This window comes from Protopterus annectens, chromosome 5.part0 (genome assembly GCF_019279795.1).
Source record: "Protopterus annectens isolate FY-2018-M chromosome 5.part0, PAN1.0, whole genome shotgun sequence".
NCBI lineage: Eukaryota > Metazoa > Chordata > Ceratodontiformes > Protopteridae > Protopterus > Protopterus annectens.
In genome coordinates, this window is record NC_056735.1 from 160,611,361 (window position 1) to 160,634,876 (window position 23,516).

The following is a 23,516-nucleotide window of genomic DNA, read 5'->3' on the forward strand; positions in this document are numbered from 1 at the left end:
CCGGTCCCATGCCTCGGCCCTATATGCTCCCCAGAGGACCTGGCCCTGCATGAGTTGGGCCTCATGATTGTGGACTAGGAGCCAGACCATGTACCTGGACTCCTCAATGCCCCACCTCTGTGCTCGAAAGCAACTACCCTCTCCTACTCCTGTCATTCTGCCTGCAGGTCAGTTCTACAATTGTTTATGCTGTGTATTCCCGCCTATGGGGCTTATATAGTCCGTTTTTCCCCGCACATATCTGTGATTGGCCATTTTGGAATTGTATCAACTTCAGTAAACCTGCATTGTCATGCTCCAGTTTGTATTCATTCCTATATATTAGCTATTATTGCATTTCTAGGTACTGCTGTCATGGCTTAGTGGTTTGGTACCTTGACTATGGTGTATAGTATCCTGGGTTCGAACCTGGCCACTGCTTTTTATTTTTCATGACTGTCTAGACATGCTGAGGGGTGTGTCTGTGTAAAGGCAGTTTTGATACGGCTTGCTCAACGTTGCCCGTCGGTTAGCTTGTTTGCGTGGTGCGCAGCTCCACACAAACGGGGTACACTGGTTTAAGCCTCATTTGGCTATCGGCACACATATTACGCTCAGCTCAGTTAGGGGCACATAAATTTAGCGTGTTAAACCACTGCTCAGCTACGGGCACTCATTTTGCACCAGTTAAACCACTGCTCATCTACGGGCAGATGCACTCACCCTGTTACACTGTAGCTCAGCTATGGGCACATCTGGCATTTTTTATTCTTTTGTTACCTCACATTTCTTCAATATAAATGGGCTATTTCATTACATTTTACATAAACTGTGGTTTTATGTGTACATATTTGTCAGGGACTTGTTTTGTGCTTATTTTGCTAAAAATAAAAATTGGTGTTGTGGGGGCTCGAACCATGAATGCCTGCTCTTCAGCCAACATCTCTACCGCTACGCTATTGTTTCCTAGCTTATTTTGCCTATTTAGTTCTTATATGCTTTCCCACTAACTGCAAACTGTAGCTGCGCTACGGGCACGCCCGCACAAACGAGCGCACTCACGGTTAAACATTTTTACAATTTAAAAAAATATATATAACATGTTTATTTATCTGTTTTCTGTTCATAGTCTGTGGGGGCATGTGTTGTGTTCTGTTTATTCACATTTCCGTGAACTCTGTCGTGGGTGTTTACTTTGGGAACTTTTCCTCTTCTGGGGGCATGTCCGCTTACAGGGCTCGGCCTACGGACACGCCCCCTACTGTCTTACATGGACCGTGTTAGCCTTAAGTGTGATTCAGCATGCTCTCATGAATATGCAAAGCATGCTGACATCACTCCGTTTAACTGCAGCCTCCATGTATGAGTTATAACTCTTACACAGAGGCTTCGTGAATCCTGCCCATAGTCTGGATGCATGCTATTCCTAGATAGCAAACTAGTAACGTGACATTCCTTTCTATATAGTCTAGTTGACATCACATTAGAACTGTCCTTTTCCACTATCACGTCCAGAAAATTTATACTAGCATCTGAATAGTTCAAAGTGAACCTCAAAAAGGGGGTGGCACTGTTAATGTACTCAACAAAACTCATTAGTTCTAAAACAGAGCCTCTCCACAAAATAAAAAGGTCATCTACAAACCTTCTATAAAAAATAATTAAATCTTTAAAAGGCCCTTCTTCTAAAAAATCTGTCTCCCATTTCATCATAACAGCGTTCGCATAACTATTCAAACAGGCACTACCCATCGCCACACCATTCTTCTGCCAATAAATCTGATCACTGAATAAAAACACATTATTCAGAAGAACAATAGACATCAAATCAATGAATTTCATTCATACTATATAGATTACTACTCATCAGTTGTTCTTTCAAAAAAGCAAGCCCTATATCATTGGGTATTACTGTGAATAATGAAACAACATCAAGGGTAACAAACAAATATTCCATATTCAACATGCCACAGTTAGTGCCTTCATACAGATCACAGAGAAAGTGCTCAGTATCTTTAAGAACAAATACTGAATTATCTATTAAGGGCTTCAATTTTTTCTCTAAAAATACTGAAATACATTCCGTACACCATCCCCTTCCTGCAACAATAAGACGCAAAGGTCAGCTGGTGGCAATACCAATAGAGCAAATAATATTAAGGTTTGTATTCCTTACTCAAGAGATGTTATGAGGTATACTGAAATTATTAGCCAACATTGGGATATTCTGTTAACTGATCTGCAATTAAGTGAAATTATAGGCCCCAGACCTCAGTTCACTTTTAAGAATAAGAAGAATTTAAGAAGAAGGTTATGTAATGTTAAGGAAGTAAAGTATGCCCCGACAGTACCTGGTACTAGATCATGTGGTAAATGCTCGCAGTGCAAGTACATTAATAAAGAGCCTTTCTTTGCACATCCTGACACAGGCAGAGTGTATGACATCAGGGTTCAGGCTGATTGTGAAACTATGCAAGTGATTTATTTAGCTAACTGTGTTGCCTGTAGATGTTTCTATGTTGGCAAGACAGATCGTTCTCTAAAGGATAGAATAAGAGAGCATTATTACCATATAGGTAAAGGGAGTAATACTAATGCTTTAGCTAAGCATGTACAAAATATGGGTGTACAACATAAGTTTATGTTTATGGTTGCCTCTAGGACATATGAGAGTGTTAGAGTGGGTGATATTAGAGCTAGAACTGAGGAAGTAGAGGCTAGGTGGATAGTCATGCTTAGAGCCAGTTATGGTCATGGTTTAAATGAACAGGTGCATTTGAAGCCTGTTCTTGGTAAAAGAGCTCTACATAAGTAATTCCTGTCTTTTATTTATTTATTTGTTTTTTATATTTTTTATTTTTCTATTTTATAATAATCGTAGATTGTTTATTAAATATGCTTATATGCTCATTAGAATGTGTTTATATATATATTGTTATATATCTGTTCTTTATGCAGGGTGTATGTTTTATTAATAGTGTATATGTAGTGTATATGTATGTTTTAAACTGATTTTAAGGTCTCCCTTTTAAAAGTTAATTAGAGTGCATCATGTGGTTATTCAACCTGGCTATTTAAGGTGTGGTTTTTTGCATCAGTTTTACACCTGAAGAAGCATTTTGTGAAAGTGCTAGTGTGTTGTAATAAAGCAGTTCTGCATAGATTCGTTTCCTGGTATTTTTCAAGTTCATTGTGGATTCTGGAGCCTACTCTCAGCAGCTTTGTGTGTATCCTGTTCTTCGTTTTTTACAGCTGCAGAGGTTTCTGGTGCCTGGCCTTTTGTGTTTTTCTTATTTGCTTCTACTTGGCTGTTAGCACCAGGAATATGGCCAGTGAAATTGAAGTAATTGAGGAAATTGAACTTGGATATAATCCTATTCCACCATCTGGGACTGTTTGCACTAATGGTATAAGTTTTGATTCTATTATTTCACAAGTGAAAGAACAGAATAATCCACTGTTTGATAAGAATTTAGTAGCAGAAGGCTTGGAAGCAGTGGATGTTGATTTTTTAGCACTTCGTACTGATGTTTTAATGCTGGAGAAGGAGCTATGTAGGCGTGCACGAACTCAATATGAGATTTTTCATTTAGAAGTTTGTTTGGCTGAAAATCTTATACCTCGTGGGTTGAGAGTTTTAAAGATGCCTGCAAACAGAAAATGACTCTCTTCTTCTAAGTGAGTGGCAGAAACTGAATATTTCTACCAGTTTAAGTTACCTCAAACTTCTTTTACAAGCAGCCAAGAGAAGGGAGGTATTAATTTTAGATACCATTAAAGAGAAACATGGTCAAATTAATACTAAATATCCCAATAGTGCTGTGACTGGACTATTAACAGATACCCTAGGTAATATTTGTGCATATAAACGTAAACTTTTACAGATAAAATTGAATAAATTGCAGAGGGATCGACGCGATTTCTCATTGGGCAATATTTTCACCTGGCCTCGCGATTTGCCTACCAGCTTCAGTAAGGAATCTCATGCCTCATATGAAGCACGCAATGACGTAGATTTACAAACTGATAGTGAAAGCGTTGACATACAACAACAGGAGCAGTCAAGAGAAACTACACGCACCATAGTAGGAGCGCCTCTTTCCAATTGCACACAGAATGATAGTGCATCTAATTTAGGAGCCAGAAAAAAGACTATTATTACTTCGGCTGAAGTGCATAGGGAAGCGGAGTGTAATACTTCCACTGCTGATAACAACGGAGCTATTGCTATACCAGCACAGCCTCATGGAGTAGCGCCATTTTTTCATTTGAATTTTCCATTTCCCATGAGGGACAGTTCATTGAATCGAAAGGGAGCACAGCGGCAGAACAGTCAGCACAGAGACAGAGGGAGGAGTACAACACGATACAAGAGGAAGCACGAGGAAGAAGTGAACAAAGTGTATACCATCAAAAAGGCGTTTCAACAAGTAAGACATTAGTGACTAACTTAAAACATGAATTAACTGCTTTGGAAGTCAATATTTTAAGTAAAGGTTTATCATTTATACCAACTGCTAACATGTCTATTACAGACATAATTTTTGATTTTAAAATGTTTACTACGAACCTTACACTGAAGTATATGTTTAAACATAACACTAATACTTCAGAAACTTCTCTGAGAAAACCAAGTACTTTTATTCGTAAACCTATACCATTAGTTAATGCTTTTGAACAAATGTGTTTATCTGATTTCTATAAAGTCTATGAAGATAGAAATTTTAGTGGTAGAAAACATAATTTATCCAAGGCTGAATTTGAGGCATTGTGTGCTCTTGAGAATGATGTTAACTTTGTAGTTAGACCAGCTGATAAAGGTGGGGGGATTGTTTTACTTGATAGGCAGGAATATGACTGTTTAATGTATGAAATGTTGAATAATGTTGACTTTTATGAGAAAATAACCAGAGCTCATATGCAATCAATGGTCATTTTGGTTAATAAACAATTAGAGTCTTTATTGCAAATAGGGTTATTGACAGAGGATCTCTTCAAGTTTCTTAGGGTATTTCATTATACCGTCCCTATTATACAAGGTTTACCTAAGCTGCATAAGAATCTGATTAGACCCCTATCGTCCTATTGTTGCAGGAAGGGGATGGTGTATGGAATGTATTTCAGTATTTTTAGAGAAAAATTGAAGCCCTTAATAGATAATTCAGTATTTGTTCTTAAAGATACTGAGCACTTTCTCCGTGATCTGTATGAAGGCACTAACTGTGGCATGTTGAATATGGAATATTTGTTTCTTACCCTTGATGTTGTTTCATTATTCACAGTAATACCCAATGATATAGGGCTTGCTTTTTTGAAAGAACAACTGATGAGTAGTAATCTATATAGTATGAATGAAATTCATTTATACATTGATTTGATGTCTATTGTTCTTCTGAATAATGTGTTTTTATTCAGTGATCAGATTTATTGGCAGAAGAATGGTGTGGCGATGGGTAGTGCCTGTTCGAATAGTTATGCGAACGCTGTTATGATGAAATGGGAGACAGATGTTTTAGAAGAAGGGCCTTTTAAAGATTTAATTATTTTTATAGAAGGTTTGTAGATGACCTTTTTATTTTGTGGAGAGGCTCTGTTTTAGAACTAATGAGTTTTGTTGAGTACATTAACAGTACCACCCCCTTTTTGAGGTTCACTTTGAACTATTCAGATGCTAGTATAAATTTTCTGAACGTGATAGTGGAAAAGGACAGTTCTAATGTGATGTCAGCTAGACTATATAGAAAGGAATGTCACGTTAATAGTTTGCTATCTAGGGATAGCATGCATCCAGACTATGTCTTTAGAAATGTAGTCCAGAATCAATTCTATAGGGCTTCTAGATTGAATGCAAAGAATAGCAAATTTGAAGAGCAGAAACATAAGACCATTAATGAGCTTACAGAGAGAGGTTATGATTATGGGATGGTAGAGTATAATGCTACTCAAGTCTCTAAACTGAGAGAGAGTAGGGCCAAACCGTATTTTTCAAAAAGGTCAGCTGGTGGCAATACCAATAGAGCAAATAATATTAAGGTTTGTATTCCTTACTCAAGAGATGTTATGAGGTATACTGAAATTATTAGCCAACATTGGGATATTCTGTTAACTGATCCACAATTAAGTGAAATTATAGGCCCCAGACCTCAGTTCACTTTTAAGAATAAGAAGAATTTAAGAAGAAGGTTATGTAATGTTAAGGAAGTAAAGTATGCCCCGACAGTACCTGGTACTAGATCATGTGGTAAATGCTGCAGTGCAAGTACATTAATAAAGAGCCTTTCTTTGCACATCCTGACACAGGCAGAGTGTATGACATCAGGGTTCAGGCTGATTGTGAAACTATGCACGTGATTTATTTAGCTAACTGTGTTGCCTGTAGATGCTTCTATGTTGGCAAGACAGATCGTTCTCTAAAGGATAGAATAAGAGAGCATTATTACCATATAGGTAAAGGGAGTAATACTAATGCTTTAGCTAAGCATGTACAAAATATGGGTGTACAACATAAGTTTATGTTTATGGTTGTCTCTAGGACATATGAGAGTGTTAGAGTGGGTGATATTAGAGCTAGAACTGAGGAAGTAGAGGCTAGGTGGATAGTCATGCTTAGAGCCAATTATGGTCATGGTTTAAATGAACAGGTGCCTTTGAAGCCTGTTCTTGGTAAAAGAGCTCTACATAGGTAATTCCTGTCTTTTATTTATTTATTTGTTTTTTATATTTTTTATTTTTCTATTTTATAATAATCGTAGATTGTTTATTAAATATGCTTATATGCTCATTAGAATGTGTTTATATATATTGTTATATATCTGTTCTTTATGCAGGGTGTATATTTTATTAATAGTGTATATGTAGTATATATGTATGTTTTAAACTAATTTTAAGGTCTCCCTTTTAAAAGTTAATTAGAGTGCATCATGTGATTATTCAACCTGGCTATTTAAGGTGTGGTTTTTTGTATCAGTTTTACACCTGAAGAAGCATTTTGTGAAAGCGCTAGTTTGTTGTAATAAAGCAGTTCTGCATAGATTCGTTTCCTGGTATTTTTCAAGTTCATTGTAGATTCTGGAGCCTACTCTCAGCAGCTTTGTGTGTATCCTGTTCTTCGTTTTTTACAGCTGCAGAGGTTTCTGGTGCCTGGCCTTTTGTGTTTTTCTTATTTTCATATATAATAAATTAAATTATAGACATGTCATCACTGCTATGGACTCAAACTCAGGACCTACTGAACATTAGGCTGTATCTCTACCCACTTAGCTACTTGGATATTATGAAAGCTATTATACCTTCACATATACTACTGGGCTACCTGTTAGCATTGCTAAGCACTGCAGCGCACAGCACAAATGTGCTTAAATAGACCCAGACATACATAATTAATTATATCCTGCTTCTATTTTTAGATGTCTAGCAACTATCAGCTATGTCTGTATCAGCGCCGCTCGGCTCTGTGGCACTCTGCTCCAATATTTAAAATTGCATAAATATGTAATTATGATTATTAATGACATCTGTTTTCTATTTTTAGAAGTCTGGCAGGTATCACCTGTCTATATCTGAGCATGGCTTGGCATTGCTGTGATGCACGCCGTATCACACAAACATGCAAAAAACAAAAATATTTAAATTTAAATATTACACATTTGACCCAATTCTCAGCATTTCAACAGTAGCGGGGAGCAGTACAGACCATTCACAACCACAAGTAGCCTTTACACTTCTCCCTACACTGATTCAATAACCCTGTTCCTATGCTCTCCCTCGGCAGCGCGTGATCATTAATATGCATGGTGCACTGCTGAAGGGGAACCGTGGCTGTGTACATGGATACATTCCATGTAGGCTCTACACAAAGCCTACATGGATTTTATTAAATCCTGGGGAAAGTTTAACAATTCCAGTCTCTTGTTATTTGATGACACTACAGAGCCTTCACATCTTTCACCTTGAAGTTCTCTAGAAGTGATAAAGTACGTTAATAATAATATCTAACCTTGTTGTCAATGGCTGCTCATATAGTGTTTGCTTTATTTTGTATCAGTGTGGTGGTATATGTAAAATGTTTTCTTCTGCGCCATTTAGTTATTATACCAACCCGCCCATCCATTGTCACCAATCTATCGGATCTTGATATTAACTGGCCTGTGTCGTCTAGTAGGCCAGCACATTTTTCCCTATTTTTTTTAGCTACCCCATGTTTCTCCTTGTCCACTTGGTCTATCAAACCACCTCTTCTCCCCCAGACTTCCTCATGCCAAACTTGAGGATAGTGAGTATATTAAGGCTTATTAAGGCAGTATCACACTGCTGCCAAGGGAGTGTTTTTCACCTAATGTCTTAACCCCTCCCCATGCATGTGCATGCATTCTCCAAAGCTTTGGTGTGCAATGGCCACAGCAGCACTTCATCCTTGCTATCATATGCTACTCAGACAATACACTGCTTTCTTTGTTAACAGCACTTCCCTGAAAATTTCTTATTTGCAATAGGGATCAGCTTTGCTGAGCATGTGTCCTTCACCTGTTCTTCACCCTGGGACTAGCAAGCTGAGGTTTACATACAGTATGTTGCACCATTTTATTGACTCACCATTCATCAAAAGACAGAATTTGAAAACAGTGAGTCAAAGAACTGTAAAAACAGAAAGTCTTTCTCTTTGTGGATAAGCATCCCACTGAAATCCCCATGTAAAGGATTCTGCCTCATTATTCCCATAAATTATATATACCAACTCCACAGTCACATCACAATGGGGAAAAGAGGAAAAAAACTTGAAAAGCACTCTGCCATCTCACAAAGTACAACATATTGTGGTGAGATTCAGAGCAACATTTAAAACTAAACTAATGTCTTTCGGCTTTTCCCGGTTAGGGTTCGCCACAACAGAACTCTGGTCCGCTAATGATTGGCAGTTTGATTTTTATGGTGCCGAGGTGCCAGCCCAACCTTCAAAGAAGGCACACCCACTCACACACGCACTTACCTGCATGTCTTTAAACATCAATCGAGCACGGGGAGGACATGCAGACTCCACACAGAAGGCACTCCAACCAAGAATCGAACCAGAGAACCTCTTGCTGTGAGGCGACAACTCTAACTGCTGCACCAGCAACATTTAATTCTTGAAATTTAACTTCTGTTCAGAAAAAAAAGCACCCATTCATAGATAAGCCACAAGCTGATGTAAGCCACATGATGTAAGGCCATGCCTCCAAAACCAGCTCCTCCAGCTTAATCAATCTCAGGTTGTACTCCACAGAGCCAAGAACAGGCCCGTATAGCCAAATGTGGAAAAGACCCCTACATCATGACTTAAGGAAATCAACCTTGAAGATTCTCACTTCTTAGTAAAGGTTATGGAAAAGATTTGGTTCTTGCCTTGTTGTCAGTGAAGAAGCATGCACTGATGGTATGTTATCATTAATGTGAGAGCTACTTTTGATATTAAGCCATTACTACCTGCTGAGATATGGACGTGTTAGTGAATTTAGGGTGAGAAAGGCATAGCTATAGTAAGCATGCGGTCTTGCATTTTGTTATGAGGGTTGTGCAAGGAGAAAAACAAGTATCAGATATATTTTAGATTGGTTTTGAAACTGGAAATGTCGCTTGTATGTTAAAGGATAAACGTGATGAGTTCCAGGAGTGGGCTATATAGCTGAAATAGAGAGACATTCCTGTTGATATGTGTAGTTTGCATCTAGTGAGGAGCATTCATTTTCAGATCAAAGTGGCCTGCTGAATGTGTATGTATGCTGTAAGTTTTGTAGGGTTTTGCATTGTTTTGGTTTGTATATTAATTTGTGGACACGGAATAGCTGGGTGTAAGTGAGTTGCATTGGTAATTCAAGCCAATCAATCTATTTTAAGTCTAAGCAGTGATGGGTTCTGTTTGGTGTGTTAGTGGCAAATTTATTTATTTTATTCTAGCACTGCTTTAGTTTATATTTAATAGAAGCTTGAAGGTTAAGCAGTACTGGGCAGCTGCATAGTAAAGTGGGGAATAGGAGTGTGGAGGTCAGGAGTTTGCTGGATCTTCTTCTTTCAGCTTTTCCCAGTTAGGGGTTGCCATAGCAGATCCTGTCTGCTCATGATTAGCAGTGGAGTTTTATGGTGTCATGTTGCCAGCCTGGTGCCCAACCTTCCACAGAAGGCACACACACTCACACTAGGGTCAATTTAGAGTGTCCAATCCACCTACATCATGTCTTTGGGATGAAACCAGAGCACCCGGAGGAAACCCACATGACCACAGGGAGGACATGCAGACTCCAAACAGAAGGCACCCCAGCCGAGGATCAAACCAGAGAACCTTTTGCTGTGAGGTGGCAACGCTAACCACTGCACCACCGCAGCCACCCTAGGAGTTTGCTAGATGAATTAGTTAAATAGTTTTTTTGTTCAACAGAGTCTCTAATTTTTGGTAAGTTTTTTTTTCGATAACCTGTTACACATTTAAGTCAAATTTCAGGTTATCATCAATTGTCATGCCTAGTAGGTTATTATGAAGGATGACATCTATAGGGGAGCTATTTATTTTATTTATTTATTTATTAACATTTGTTGACCGGGAAAGTCCACTGGGTCAGAAACCCATTTTCAGTGAAGGCCCAGGGAGAAAAGCTCCACAAGTATTACAAAGTTGATAAATTATCTGAGGCTTTTATTAAAGAAATTTTGTTAGAGGTGTATAAAGACTTTTGGGAAAAAATAGCAGCTTTTTTTGGATTGAAAAGAAGCTGGGAGTTATTGAGACAGCTTTCAATTAATAAAAATAATCCTTGGGTGATGTGTTATACAGTAATTGGGTTACTGGCAATACAGACTATTGTAGAGTTATCTGCCTATTGCATAAGAGAAACTTGACATTTGCCAGAGTGTGGATTGTTGGTAAATATGTTGAAAAGTGGTGGCCCCAGTATGGAACCTTGGGGAACACCTGTCTTGATGGGTAAGAAGGATGAGTCGGACTTAATGCATTTAACAGACTTGAGTCTTTTGGAAAGGTAGCTGGAGAACCAGTTGTTGGTGGTGTTTGATATGCCAAGTGAGGACAGTTTTTGTAGAAGAAGGCTATGGGAAACAGTGTCAAAGGACTTGGACAGATCAAGAAACATGGCAGAAACCATTTGGCCTTTGGCTCTGCCCAAGGTTAATTCTTCAGTCTGCAAACAGTGTTTTGATGGTAAAAGTCCAATAGATGGTAAACCAAGATATCAGAACCCCACTTAAAAATTAGGTCATTCTGCCATCAGGTCATATTTGTGCACTTCTAAAGCATTTGTTTTATTTATGCCACCTGATAAGATCATCAGTTATTTTAGAAAAGTATTCATCCTTTGTCCTTGGATGCCCTTAGACACATTGACTATTTTAATTTAGTGTTAGTCAAGCATTAGGTATACCAAAGAAACTCTGGTTAAATCCAAAAGGCACACTGGAACACACACCAAGAAATCTCCAAAGGAACTCCAGGCAAAAACAAAACTGAAGTCAAACTTGTAACCTCAACTGCCAAATCAACTCCTGTCTCTCTAACAACTTTTGTGGGCAAGACTGACAGGAAGTTTAAAGAAAGGATCTATGAGCATGTATACAGCATAAGGAAGGCTAGGTTAGAAAATGCCCTGGCCAAACATTGTAGTGAGAATCCCACTCACTCTTTTGTGTTTAGGGTTTTTAATCAAATTACACCAGATGTGAAAGGGGGTCCTTATCAGATATTGTTAGAGAGACAGGAGTTGATTTGGCAGTTGAGGTTACAAGTTTAACTTCAGTTTTGTTTTTGCCTGGAGTTCCTTTGGAGATTTCTTGGGGTGTGTTCCAGTGTGCTTTGTGGATTTAACCAGTTATTCAAGCATTCCTACAATAATGCCTCCATGTTATTTAAACTAGATTTGAGACATGCAGTATCTGCAACCTGCAGTTACCCACAGCTGAGTGCACACTGACCGATGAACAGCTCATCTGCACAAGCAGCCTGCATATCCTACCTCTGATGGCCAGCCTAGAGCCAGTGGCATGTATAGACCTGAAAGCCTACAACTCTAAAGTAGCTGTTGTCTCCCTAATCTCATTAGGTGGTTCACTCCATGTTTATACATAGCTATATATAGCTACCACGGCCTCATAAGGACTGCATTTGTAGCTCACTCAAAAAAAAAAATCAAATTAAAACACCATGGTCATGTTAAATGGCTACTGTAGCTATATTCGGTTAAGTTAGTGTGGAGTTAGCTGGGGGGAGTTTCAGCTAAACTGTGATGAATGCCCAAGAACTTTTAATGATATTGTGAGATACACAGACAAGATGGGAATGATTTGACAATCAAGTGGGTGAACACTCAGACCAGTAAGATCAATGGTCTACTGTGTTTTTTCTTAGCTTACATATATTCTATCACTTCTAATTAAGATGCTACATGGGTAGCAATAGTGAGTAAATGCTAATTTAATTTTAGACAAGGTTGTAGTCAGTCTGTATAGGTTGGCAGTATACATAGAAGGTAGTATATTTTTTAATAAAATAGGCTTTATTTTTTCATCTTTTTTATTAAATTTCTTACATGAAACAATAAATAAAATATCCACATTTTAGTATGCTATTATATAATTTAATATTTTTCAATAAAATAGGCTTTATTTTTTTCATCTTTTTTATTAAATGTCTTACATGAAACAATAAATAATTTATCAGATATATCAGCAAATATGGCAGCCCACGGTGGTGGTGCTGCGGTAGTGTTGTTGCCTCACAGTAAGACGCTGTCCGGTTCGATTCTCGGCTAGAGCGTCATCTGCGTGAAGACATGTGTGAATGGGCATACCTTTGTTGAAGGTTGTGTGTCAGGCCTGGCAAGCCGGTATGTAAAAATCAACTGCCAATCATTAGCGGACCAGAGTTCCGCTGTGGCTACCCCTAACTGGGAAAAAGCCAAAAGACACAAACAAATCAGCAAATATGGCAGCACTTAAATAATATGACAATAACATAAAATTCACTGTAGTCTCCATCCTCTAATGTACAAACAGGCATGATGACCAACCTTCCTACATATGATCCTCCAAAAGAATACTTAATCTTTTGACTACACTTTGCCAGTAGCAATCTGTCCTGGACAGCTACCCAATACTGCCATCTTCTTCTTCACAGCTAACTAGCCTGTTTCGCACTCCATCTCCCTGAACCACAACCCCGATCTGTGAAGCCATCTTCTCCTCCAGCATTTTCACCTACTCCCCTAACTAACTTCCTCACCAGCTGTCTATCTCTGTCTAAAGCTGACACCATTTACCTCTTGTTTTCCAGTGCCTTAGTATCTCCATCACCACCCCTCCTGTCACAAGCATCAACTCCCTTCTTTCATCTCTTATCTATCCTAAACAATTTCAAATACCAACCAACCAACTTTCTACATTCCTACCATACACCTTTGAATACAACTTAATTGCACCCTTTCACATCCACTTAATAAACATAAAATGCCACTTCATGTGCATATTTTAAGGTCCCTTCTTCCCACATTTCCAGCAGCATCCTCTTCTATGCCTTGCTTTGTCTTCATCCTAAAAGGTATGCTATACCATCTATAGGCTAACCGCCTTTGAATATCCCCTACTGACCTCAACCTCATCAACCAATGGCATATCTACATTTCATTCCAAAGCTTGTCCTCTCTCCATACCTGAGTCTCTCATATCTATCTGTCCTTCTGATTCTGTCTTCCCCTACCTCCTTCCACTCATCTTAGACTTCTATAAATCCTCCTTATCACCCCCTTCCTACCCTCCAGCCACACTTCCTTCCTTACCATGTGCCACACTTTCCAACCATCCACATTACAGAACCAATTTATAATACATTTCAGTCCTTCATATTCCTGTCTGGTCTCTTTCACCTCTCTAAACTCCTTTATCACTTACTCAGAGTCCTTAAATTCCCTAGTAATCTCCCTTTGTCTTCTTCCTCTTTCGGCTTTTCCCATTAGGGGTCACCATAGTGGAACAACGGTCCCCAGAATGATGGCCAGTGGAGCTTTACAGTGTCGAGTTGTCAGCCCAATGCCCAACCTTACACAGAAGGCACACACATGCACACACTCACACCTAGGGCCGATTCAGTGTCCAATCCACCTGCAGCATGTTTCTGGAATGTGGGAGGAAACTGGAGCACCCAGAGGACACCCACATGACCACAGGGCAAACATGAAGACTCCACACAGAAGTCACCCCATCCAGAAATCGAACTGGAGAACCTCTAGCTATGAGGAGGCAACACTAACTGCTGTACCACCCTGGCTGCCCAACAACTGCTCTCTTTATCGTAATCATATAGTTTTCTCACCCCTCTTTACATTTACTTCCTCAATAACCCTGCTCAAATGACTTCTTCCTCACTCAAATATAACTCACTCACTCTCACAAAACTTCCTCTTTCCTAGCTACCAGTACTGAACCCAACTTCATTGCAGCATTCTCTATCCACCTACGGTTCTCTTTCTTTTGTGCCTCATCTCTCACCCTCTGAACCCAGCTAAACTGCTCATATTCAAACACCAAAAGCAACAGATTCATATTCACAACTGACTGTTGCATTCCTAAAAAAGTTCACTATCTCCCACTCCCCAGCCCACTTATTTGCCCTAAACTTATTCATTCCTGTCCTTATCCATGTACATTTCCACACAAACCTGACACTTATCCTCTATACCTTTCCTACCTTCTTTTCTTATGGCACTATTTCCACATGGTTCATCAAATAATACCAGAGTCAGCATCATCACTCACACCATGAATCTCTTGCTTACCAGTAGTCCTACCCTTCCACACCATCTACACCAGGGGTGGCCCATGCTATTGGACTGCCGGACTGCAGACCCCTCAACTGTAAAATAAAAAAAAAAGTAATAAAATACAAAGAAAATGAAAAGATAAAAAAATTTAAAAAATTGCGGACTTTCGCGCATGCGCCCTAGTCTGGACTGCTGCTGAGATAGTCTGGAGCATGCACAGAGTGTCTCAACAGCAGTCCTGACTGGGAAACATGAAGAACGGAGCTCCCAGAAGTCTATGCAGTTTTAAACTGCATAGACTGTCCTGGAACTCGCTGGGAAAACGCATCGGGGTCGGACTGCGACATCAGCAGTCTTGAGTTTACTGCAGTCTCGTCAGGGGAAGATCTCGCAACAGACAGGGGTCTCATTGGGGGAAGATCTCATGACGGGCGGGGTCGGGGTCCGTATTTGCGCGGGTTTTCATAGCGTTTGGATTTATGGTGGTTTGCAGACAGGGATTTGGAGTGGTTTGCTACAAGATCTACTACAGGTAAGTGTGTATGGTGTGTGTTTGTGAAAATGCCCCAGGTGCAATATACTGGTGGTTAGACTCATGGTGGTGTGGTAGGGAATACCTCAGGCTTGAACTCTGTACTTTGTATGCAGGTGTTAAAGACCTGAATTCCCTACCCACCACCATTTGTAAAGAAATTGCAGATTTTTGCCTCATATTTGATCTGATCTGTTCCTCATAATATCTGTGGTTTGTAAATGCTGCAATGCTTGATATTTGATGGTGCAGTGGTAGCATTGTTGCCTCACAGCTGCAGGTTCTCAGGTTTGATTCTTGGCTGGGGTGCCTTCTTTGTGGGGGTCTGTATCTTCTCCCTGTTTTTGTGTGGGTTTGCTTTTGTGTCCTCCCATGTTACAAAGACATGTCTGCATTATTTCTTCCTGGGCCTCTGCTGAAAATTGTTTTTTTGTTCCAAGTCAGACTGTCCTGATTAACAAATGTTAAATAAAATTGACAGGCATTTGAATTTCAGACTTCAGGTTTCTGAATGTTTAATTCCTTACATATTTGATGGTGCAGTCATGCAGTGGCAATATTGTTGCCTCACAGCTATAGGTTTTTTGGTTTGATTCTTGGCTGGGGTGCCTTCTGTGTGGAGTCTGCATCTTATCCCTGTGTTTGTGTGGATTTGCTCTGGTGTCCTGCCATTTTACAAAGACATGTGTCTACAGTATTTCTCCCTGGGCCTCTGCTGAAAATTGTTTTTGTTCCGTCAGAAGTAAAATTGACAGGCATTTGAATTTCAGACTTCATATTCTTCAGAAAATACATAATAAAACAACTTTTTATTCTAGCAATAAATATATAGTAACACAACCTTTTATTATAGCAATTTTCTAAGTTTACAAGATGACTATTTGAAATTTGTCCTTATTTTTGGGACTGTATTACCCTGTTATTGGCTTTGTCCAGGTTTTTTGTGCTAAGGTTGACAGCTATGGCAAGAACTGAATTCACTGAATATGTTAGAGGGCTGTACTCCCTCATTACTGGGTTTGTCCAGGTGTTTTGTGCTAAGAGGTTGACAGCTATGGTGAGAACTGAATTCATTAAATGATAGCCATTTAAGTTTCAGTCTTCCTCTCTTTCACAAAGCAGCTGATCTGGCGTAATGGTATGTTGCTCTGACTGTTTTGCACAGGGATCTTGGCAGTAAAATGTATGGTGGTAACACAGCATTTTTCTTTCACAAAGCAGGTGATTTGGCATAGTGGTATGTTGTTCTGACTCTTTTGCACAGGGACCTTGGCAGTAAAATGTATGGTGGTAACACAGCATTTTATTCTAGCAGCTTTCCAAGATTATACAAGCAATGTTTAATGTGTCCCTGGTTTTTGCCCTTTTGACCCACCCCAATAAATTTGGCTTTTTCCAGATTTCTTGTGCTGCGAAGTTGAGATGCAGTTGAGTATTGAGTAGATTTTACAAGGAGCTGAGAGCTGCAGGGGAAGAGAAGTTTAGTGCTGATTATGCTATGTTAGCTCACATTGCTAATAGCACAACAGGTTGTGTACTTGCTTTTGATGCAGAAGGTTGTTGGTTCTACTCCCATAAGGGGTGAATGCTGTCGTACTGAAAGTTAAGATACTATGAGCCTGTTATCGGTTTGCCATCCATTTCCTATTGCAATATTACTAACTTATTTTTAATGTAATTTAGGCAATTTATTCCTCAGGGGCATCAGACACTATTTTTCGATGAAACCATGAAATATAAAGGTGATTGCTAGCAGCAACCTCTTCATTACAGATTTATTTAACATGGAATTATTTACATGACTTTTTTACTACTTCAGAAATTGTGCATATTTACTGATAATGGTGGACTGTAGAATTGTGCATATTTACTGATAATAGTGGACTGTAGAAGTTTGAGTAGACTTTTATGATAGAAATGTTCTGAATTGGGCAGTTTTGTCATTGGTGCATGCGTTTCGTTTCATTGTTTACTGGAAAAATGTTCAAAGCAATAGGAAGATGTATCAAAGAGCACATGTACATCATATGCAAGGGGACTATGATTTGAAAACAGCCCAGAATTAATCTTTATCTGCCACGGGTAAAATGTATTTTCTTTGAATGTGGGTTTCAATGTTGTTTCAATGAATGTGAGTTTCAATGGCAGAGACATTTTAATGCCAAGTTTGTTTAGCAGATGTCTTAGTGTTTGTGCTGTAAAATGCAAAATAAAACTTTCAAATGAAGTTCAAATCATCATAGAAGTAAATCAGTATGCACATTAGTGTTTATGGTAAATGGAGTGAAATAGCCAAGTAATGGATCATTGGAATGGCTGCAGGGGGAGGCTCCATTCGACCATGGTTTTGTGAGGGGGAAGGGCGGCAAACTTAGGCAGTCCCAGCTGAACCATACCTCCCAACTGTCCAGATTTTCAAAGAATGAATAGATTTTTTGCTTCTTATTTTTGGTTTGTTCCTCATAAAATTTGTGGTTTTCTGGCAAATCATTTAGGAATTAAGTCACTAAATAATGACACACTGAGTTTCGGACTTCAGAACCTTCAGAAAAATGCATGCTAAAGTAAGACCTGTTCTATTAACTGTCTCAGTTTATACAAGAGCAATTTTTAGTACTGTTTATATGTTCCCCCAATATATTTGGCCTTGTCCAGATTTATTGCATTAACAGGTTGAGAAGTACATGCAAATAAATTGCTTTATAGAATTAGGCATAGCCAAGCCTCTCAACTGTCCCTGATTTTGGCTCAAAATGTTGCTCTTCCCCTAATGATCCCTCCACAAAATAGAAATTTTGGAAGAAAACATGGAGGGTTTATAATTAAGAAATAACTGTAATAATCAGATTACTTTTATTTCATAAATGCATGTAGATTATTTTATTTTGTCAGCTGCTCAAGTTAGCAGTACTAATATTAAAGCGTCCCTTCTTTGACAGGTTCCCAGCTGTATTGTGTTGCTATTTTATATTTTTACATCACATTTTGGTCCATTTTTCATAAAATTGTGTTTTTTTGGCAAATTAGTGACAAATCATTAAAGACTGAAGTTAGAAAATAATGACAGACATTTGAGTTTCAGATTTCATACCATTCAGAAAATTCATACTAATAATGCAAGACCTCTATTATCTTTCTAAGTTTATAAAAGCAATATTTAAAAAATTGTCCTTATTTTTGGGCCTTTGTCCCATTTCTTTGTATGGCTTTGTCCAGATTTCTTGCTCTGAGGTTGAGAGGTATGACAAATGTGTCACGGCCATCACAAGTCAGCCAGAGACATTTCAAACTGTGACATACTTGTTGCACCCCACTCCCCCATGTAGTGACTCTGGATCTGTCGAAGCAAGGCAAGGAGTAGTTATGCAGTGTAAATGTGCAGAGTATCCCCCCCATCCAAGGTAGACTCAAGTACTAGAGTGGCTTTTCATCTGTCCTTGATTTTTACAGAATGGTCTGGTTTCTGTCATATTTTTTGTACTGTTGATTTATGCTTATTACTCAAAGTGCCTGTTGCTCTGTGTTTAAGTAGCAATACTTTAATGACCATCCGGTAAGCTTGGCTGAGATTGCAAGATGCAAGTAAGCTTTAATAAGCATACTGTTAAAGAATTGCCAACACTGAAAGCCTTTCTGTTGCCATGTAGAGAATACTTACTAGATAATGTATAAGCCTTGGGTATTGAAATGCATATGCCAGTATTTGTAATAAAGGACATGATTACATTATTTTAAGAGTCTCATTACACTTGGAGACTTCCAGTCATCTCTGCAGGCTTTACCCGTAAACAGAATGCCAATCGTGTGGTCCATAACCTGTACAGTAATCCTTTTAAGCAATGTATCTTGAGCTTATTTCTTGTTTGCTTTTCATTTTTTACTTTGATCATGTTTTCCCCATGAAACAAGTAGATGTCAGGCAGCAGGTCTTTTTTTGGATAAGGAACATTTTTACAAGTGGGGGCATCAGAGATTTCTACTTTCAGCATGTTACTTGGTACTTTAATAAAGCTGAATATAAATTATAATTAGAACTGCAGTGCAAGAAGTGGTTTGAGTTGAGTGCTGCTTGTTTTTCTTATACTTGATTTTGACTGGCATTCCATTAATGCATTTAAAAAAAGTAATTTTTTCATGCCTCACAACCTTTTTTGTTTCCATCTAGATATTAAGCTGTCATGCAGTCAATGCATTGAAATATTTTTATTCTTCTACACTTCATTTTGCCTTGATTGGACTCTCATAATGACGGTTTGGCACCCAGGGCAGTATATTTTGTTTTTGTGGTTTTGAGCATAGTTCCTCCCCTTTCTAGTTGGCCTCACCCCTTCCCATTGACCCCACCCATTCAGCTGTCTCCTGCAGCCCCCCTTTGATTTGAAGTCACCAGCCGCCACTGATCTACACATAACTGTCTGCAAGAAATCCACCCAGGTTCTCTCCCTTTTCTTCTCGGAGATTGGCTAGGCATAAGTCGCCAGATACTTGACCCCTACTTATTTTGTACTGGCAATGCCATCATCTCTCCCCCAACTCTAACTACAATTTCTGTGCCTGGAACCACAGCCAAGAAGCCTTCTCAAGCTCCTAAAAATCAATAACATGCTCCAAATCATCTTATCCACCTTGCCTTGAACAAATAAAAAATACAGTTTTTCCTCTTCTCACCTCACCCTTTCAAATACTCCTTCCCTGTTTATACCAATACCTTCACTGTCCACAAAAACAACCTTGAGAGCAGTCAATATCCCTGATGAGTTACTCTGCCCAGCTCCACTAACCTCCTTGACAGCCCCCTTCACTATCTTAACACCGGCTGTCTTATATATAGACGCACCCCCAAAACTGTCTGTTATAACAGGGAAAAAAAAGTCCCAACTAAATGTATCAAAAGCATTTTGAATGTGAACTAGCTCTCTTACTTCATTGGTTAAAAAAGCAAAGTAAATACAAGTGCTTCAGGTGATTCAAATGGTGTATTGATTGGTTCACTGTCAGGAACAAGGTAACTGTACATCTCTGGAACAATCTCTTTAGCTGGTATGTGAGACATGTATTGGTCAGAACTGTTACATAATTCTGTACACTTAGACACCTTGGTAGTCTGAACTGAGAAATGCCTTGTACTACATAGATGTTGATGGTTACATCTGAGCTTCAGTCCATCTCTGGTTTCTAGAGTATAGGACCTTGCTGTATTATCACTATCTATCACAACAGCTTCATTCTCTTTCTCATTAACTACTGAGCTGAAAACAGTCCAACTAGTTGTAAATGAGTGTTTCCACCCTCAGGAAGAGTTAGATAGCAATCTTGTCTTAAGCTAACAGCACACTGTTTTGATGGTCTTTAGGGCTTGTCCAACTTACCGAGTGGACTGCAGATACTTTCAAGACAAAGCCCCATGATAATGTATAGAATTCTCGACTGATGAACTACAGACTGTTATTGAATAGATAGATGTCAGAGATTCCATTATATAAAAAATGTTTTATCAGCATAATAGCTCATTGTGAAGAGGTATCTCATAATCTGACGACTTCTTAATACTTTCAATAATATTTAGCACAAATGCATTATCGGGTGTCCTTGAAATGAAACAAATCAGCAGCTACTTTACTACATGGCCTGTCTTGAATTTCATAAAGTTAATAGAGTCTTTAATATTATTCCTGGAAAATGGTTTGCAAATTTGAACACTTTAAACCATAAGATATATATAATGTGATGTACCACATCAAATTATTATACCATATGCCTCTGCTTTCTTTATTTATTTATTGACATTTGATTACAGAAAAAGTCCAAAGCCCAGAGAGAAAAGCTCCAAAGTATTGCAAAAATATTTTAAGGACAATACTTTTACAGTCTTCAAAAAATATAAAAAAAATCTACAATTTAAATAATTATACCAAACTAGACATAATGTGAAAACATTGGTTAAGAAGCAATACAACTTGTATGACAATGATTTAAAATTTAGAGAAATTTTAGCCACTTTATTGAAAAAAATCAAATATAAGGTAGTATAATTCAAAGAGGAATTACAATATGAAGTGAGAGAACAGCAGGATTATAGCATATTTAGAAAGGGAGTCAGGAGGCGAAGAAATAGATTGATATAAGGAAGTCTTTACAAATGGTTTTAAAGGACTGGAGGGAGGTTATTAACCTGATGGATACAGATAAAGAATTCCAGGCTTTAGCAACATGGTATGAGTACAGACTATGCCAGTAGATTTCATAGGCTTGTGAACAGAAAGGAGTTTTTGGTCTTTGGATCATAATGACTGATTATGAACTTAGTTGTGTAGCCACTTTGACAATTCCCAAGTGTGCCTCATGTATTCTTCCTAGCATTTTGTTAAGTTGTTAATTTGACCTAATCACTTTTTAGATTTGAACAAGAGTCCTTTTAACATACAAATCTCACCATGGAGAGTATAGTACAGTTGGATTGTTAATGTCTTTTTTAGTTTCATCTGGCCCTCCTAAGAGCACCATACTTTTTAGCATTTATAGATCTATGTTTTGTTCTGTAAGGTAGTTACATTTTTGTAGCCCTTCTTTTGACATTACAAGCCATAGCACAATTGACATGACTTCTATGTCATGTTCCAAGAGATTTTCCGTGCACTCTTTTAAAGCATCGGTAATAAATATTTGTTTAATAGGTTTATACACAATAGTGAAATTAAATCATTGCAATGGGAGCAACATCTGAAGGCACAGAGTTGTTTAAGTAATGGTTTATAAAATATACTTTGCAGTGGCTAATGGTCTATCACTGCTCTGCAGCCATAGGCAACTTATTGCTCTTCTTTCAGAATCATTGCCCCATTACCGTACTGACCAGTGCTGACCTGCAGGATCACACTGATTTAATCACGTTACAGAATTCCAGTGTCCAAGACTCAGTTACCATTTTTTTTCTAAAAGCAAAAAAAAAATGTTTACCTTATTACTATTACTACATAGAATGTCTTTTTGAACAACATCCTTAGTGTATTGCAGTATATTCAAGAACCTCAGTTGTGAATATCTGTCTGTCAGAGGGATATTCAGTCGGGGCAACTACCTTAATGTTTTTTTTTTCAGAATAAGTTAAATGCCCTGCTTAAGTAACATCTTTTTTTTTTACAAACACCTTTATTAACTTCACATATTACAAACTAACATGGATACACATATGGTTATAAAAAAAGACAGTTCATTAAACAGATTTTCCTTTTCATGCATTGTACACATATGGTTTGCTTAACAATTATTACTGGATTCAATATTGCTTAGATTGCTCAAGTCTTACCTTCCCTGAAATTTCACACCTCCTGCTGAACGTGCCTTTAGCATTGAAGAAATTCTAACTAGCATGCTCTAAAATCTACCAAATGTACACAGTATCAGACTATCTCAGTTCAACGTATTCTGATAGATAGAAGAATTTATAGTTTGCATCTATCACTGAACATTACTTAATTCTGTGTGTCATAAACATGACTACTTTTACCATTTTAAGTGGTGGTGTTGGTGGTGGTGTTCCATTAACATGATTTTATAATGTGATGTGATTCAGTACATATCTATATTTTTCTGGTGTACCCACAGATTCCGTTTATTTCTATGCAGTTGCTCTTCCCCTTTTCTAAGTCTACTATCTCCAATTCTTTTATCTCCTTTACAGCATTTGATAATTCTGTTATGGTTGTTTAAGCTTTTCATTTCCATTTACTAACCAACAGCTTTAAACTTAGTAGGGCTTTACTATGTCTAGACAATTCATTTTCTATATCCAAACTCAAAAGAATAATTTCCATCTGCTATGGACTTGATATTGATTACACAAAACTGACATTTGTTTCATTTTAGTTTTAGTTGAATATTAAGTACAGTTTCAGTAGGTCTGACTGTGTTGCTCTTTGGATTCATTCCAAACCAGGTTATTGTATAAATGCTCATGACAGTCTCTAAGCCACTTATGATCTGCACTACAGCTCTCTGAAATACCTCTAGCACTGAAAAAAATTCCAACTAGCATGCTCTCAGAAATCTGCCAAATGTACACAGCATCAAACTATCTGGGTTCAACTTAATCTGAGAGCTAGAATAATCCACCATTTACATCCATCACTGAAAATTACTTAACTCTGTGTGTCATAGAAACTACTACTTTTACCATATTTAAGTTGGTGGATTAAAATGGTTTTATCACA